The sequence below is a fragment of the Apium graveolens genome, chromosome 5, assembly GCF_009905375.1.
Source record: "Apium graveolens cultivar Ventura chromosome 5, ASM990537v1, whole genome shotgun sequence".
Lineage (NCBI taxonomy): Eukaryota > Viridiplantae > Streptophyta > Magnoliopsida > Apiales > Apiaceae > Apium > Apium graveolens.
The window spans coordinates 156,221,181-156,224,715 of record NC_133651.1 but is presented as its reverse complement, the minus strand read 5'-3'; positions in this window follow the sequence as shown (position 1 = coordinate 156,224,715).

Genomic DNA, 3,535 nt, shown 5'->3' with positions numbered 1-3,535 from the left:
CTCAAAAATTGGCCAAGGCAATCCTTTTTTCTTTCTTGTGGTTGCAAGTAAATGTTTGTGCAAGAATAAATTCTAAGTGCCAGATCGCGCTGGTCGCAAGTAACTTTTAGCAACTGCTTTATTGATTCAATCAATTTTTTTGTGTGGTTCATTTTCAGCCAAATATTGGATATAAAGACAGCACTACAGCAGCAAATCAATTCAACAATCTAGTTTTGTTATGTTCATCTTCTTCTCCAAAACGAGAGCTGGTGAAAAATAGAAGTAAAGAGAGACAGAGGAGATACACAATCAAATCCATATCCGTTAATTTTCTCACCGGAATAACGTTATAATTCCCGGTTTAACTCATGTATAGTCATAGGGGCATTATAAACGTTACCCGGTAATTAAATCATTAGACAAACAAAATCTAGATCATTATATAGGATTTAATTTGTTGATCTTTGTATTAGCTAGGAACTTTGTTATTCTTAGATTGTAACCGGTTAATTTATTTACCGGAGTGCAGCAACACCCTCGCGGATTTATACATAAATATATACTTCCCCGAATATCTTGTGTTCCTCGTTTTACCGTTCCAAACACTATTCACCTCAAGAACACGGAACCACTAACCGAACACTAAATTTCATATCCGCAAAAGATTCGAAATAATTTTTTAATTTAGTGAGTATCGTATTCAAGCCCCCTTCTACGATATTTCGAGACCTAACAATTGGTATCAGAGCTGACTGATTGATACACAAATCAGGATCCTTAAAATAATTTATTTTATTAATTTTTAAATTTAATTTAATTTAAATAAGTTTATTTTATAAACTTAATTTAAATAAATTTGTTTTATAAATTTAACTAAATTAATTTACTACTTAAACTTTAGTAAATAAAAGTTTTTAATTTAAATTTATTTTTTCCCGATTTCTGGCCGCCAGTTTTGTAGTTTATTAGCTGCCATTTTCGTATGTTTGTTGGCTGTCAGAATACAGGCGTACATTTTGCTTAAATGAATTCACTTGGTTTTTAAGTGAATGTATCTACTTGTAAATGCGCGGAAAACAAAACCAGAAAACAAAGCTTCTGAAGTATAGTAATTATTGTGGCAGCCTTGGTGGAGTCAGGTTTCTGGCTTAGTGCATATCACGCGCCAGCAGAAAACTATTCTCCTGATTAGCTCGTTTGCAAGCCACGCGCGGGAAACTTTAGTTTATGGATTGGCAGTGAATCGATTGGTTCTTGAACTTTACGCGCCTGCATATTGAAGTGGAGATACTGTATGACTTCCTTTTGTTTGTTCAATTATCACCTCAATTACTTGCGACACCAATTCAAACAGGAGGGCAGCAATTTTTTTATTTGGTTAAGTGGTTACCTGCGACTCCAGTGGCAAGTCAGGAATCAGGAAATAATCCAAGGAAAATTTACTTGTTCTCTCTTGGTCAGTAGTAACCTCCTATAGGACAAAAATGGTCGCAAGTAACTCAAAGAAAAAATTGGCTAAGTACTGATCCACCTAGTCGCAATTAACACGAAAAAGATAAAAAAATTCTAAGGCAAAAATCTGTGTGCGCAAGGGTAGTTCCCATAATTTTTATTTCTGATTTATTTATTTTTTCATAAAATTTAAAATTCTTAAATTTAATTTTTTTTCTTAGATAATAATTTACATTTTATTTAATTTCTAAGAAAATTCAAAATTCTTGAAAATTAGATTTTACGTAAATATTTATTTTTAATTAATTGATTTTCTAAAAAAATTAAAAATATTGGAAATTTAAATTTCTCTTAAATATTAAATTAAGAGTAATCAAAGTATTGGTAGACTCAAGATTCCTCCCGGTGTTAAAGATGATTTTAATCTTTCAAAGAAAATATTATTCCAATAAAGCTGATTTCAAGACCTACAGAAGAAAATTGTGGAATTTCCTCAAAGGCTTACTCCATAGGATACCACTGGATTTTCAGATGCATGAAATGAATGAAATTTCTACGGGTACAATTTTTCTCGAAGATTTTAACGACAACTCTAATGATTCCAGATTATACAGTCACACGGTGGTTTGTACCAATGCGACATAAATCCAGGAATCACAGAGATCAGAAAGACATGAATTGTGGAGGTTAGAGAGAATAGTAGGGACATACAAACATCTCAGTTATATGCATCAAAATTGAAACCTCGGGAGATTGTAAGTGTTACTAATAGCTGAATCAAAGGAAGCTCAGGTAGAAATACTTGAGGGACTGGACGTCAGGGTAGTGTTTCACATGTCAGGGAAGTTTAGTCGCATCAGATTCATATGGAGAACAAAAGCTATATCCAAGGATCAAGCCTATCTATTCCGAAGCAGAGACTCTTAAAGATTTAGTTCAAGAGGTGGTTACAAGACTGAGATTGGGACATATACACGATTTGATAGTTACAGTTCTGACAAGATATACCTAACAGTAACTATCAGGGGTTTTGCTATAACTAACAATGTTAGATATATTTGATAATGTCATGACTAATATGATTTATGTTTAGTTTTCAGATCTTACTTAACAGGACAAATCAGTACTTAACTGGGAATCAGTACTTATACTGGAAGTCAGGACTTAAGGATATCAGTACTTATATTATCAGGAGATAATCATCAGAAGTTGGATATCAGAACTTAAGTGCTGAAGGACGATTAGATAAGGAAAGTAGCTGATTAAAGGAAAGAAGATCGAGATAAACATAAGAAGAGATATGCATGAAGAAGGAGTTCCGTGAAGAATGGAATAGTTGGAAGAAAAGATATCTGATTGATATATTTTAGGAAGCAGAATTATTTCCATATCAATTAGCGATTATCTTGTAACTGTGTAGTATATAAACACAAACATAGGGTTTACACTATAAGTGTTATCATATTTGAGAAGATTATTCATTGTAACCCTAGTAGCTCTCGTGATATTTGTTCATCACTGAGAGGTAACAGTTCCATACTGTAACAGAGTTTATTGTTTCAATAAAGTTTGTTTTCTGTTACTTAAAGATATTAAAGTTCGATTTGATTGTATTATACACTGTATTCACCCCCTCTACAGTGTGTGTGACCTAACAAGTGGTATCAGAGCCTATCTGTTAACACACATACAGTTGAAGATCCAAACACAATCATGTCTGACACGGAAACTCCAACTAAGCCTACCAAAACTGAAGAACCTCCAAAGACACAAATTCAAAGTCGGTATGAAACCATTAGAGTTCCCATACTGAGACCATCTGAATATGCCATATGGAAGGTGAGGATGACCATGTTTCTGGAAGCTACAGATCCAGAATATCTTGATAGAATCAAGGAAGGGCCTCACAAACCAACCAAGCTCGCAGTTGCAGTTGCAGGTGAAGCAGCAAAAACCGTACCAAAGGAAAAGAGTGATTATACTGCTGAAGATATCGCATCAATTGCTAAGGATGCTAAGGTACGACACTTACTACATAGTGCCATTGATAATGTAATGTCAAACAGGGTAATTAACTGCAAGACTGCTAAAGAGATATGGG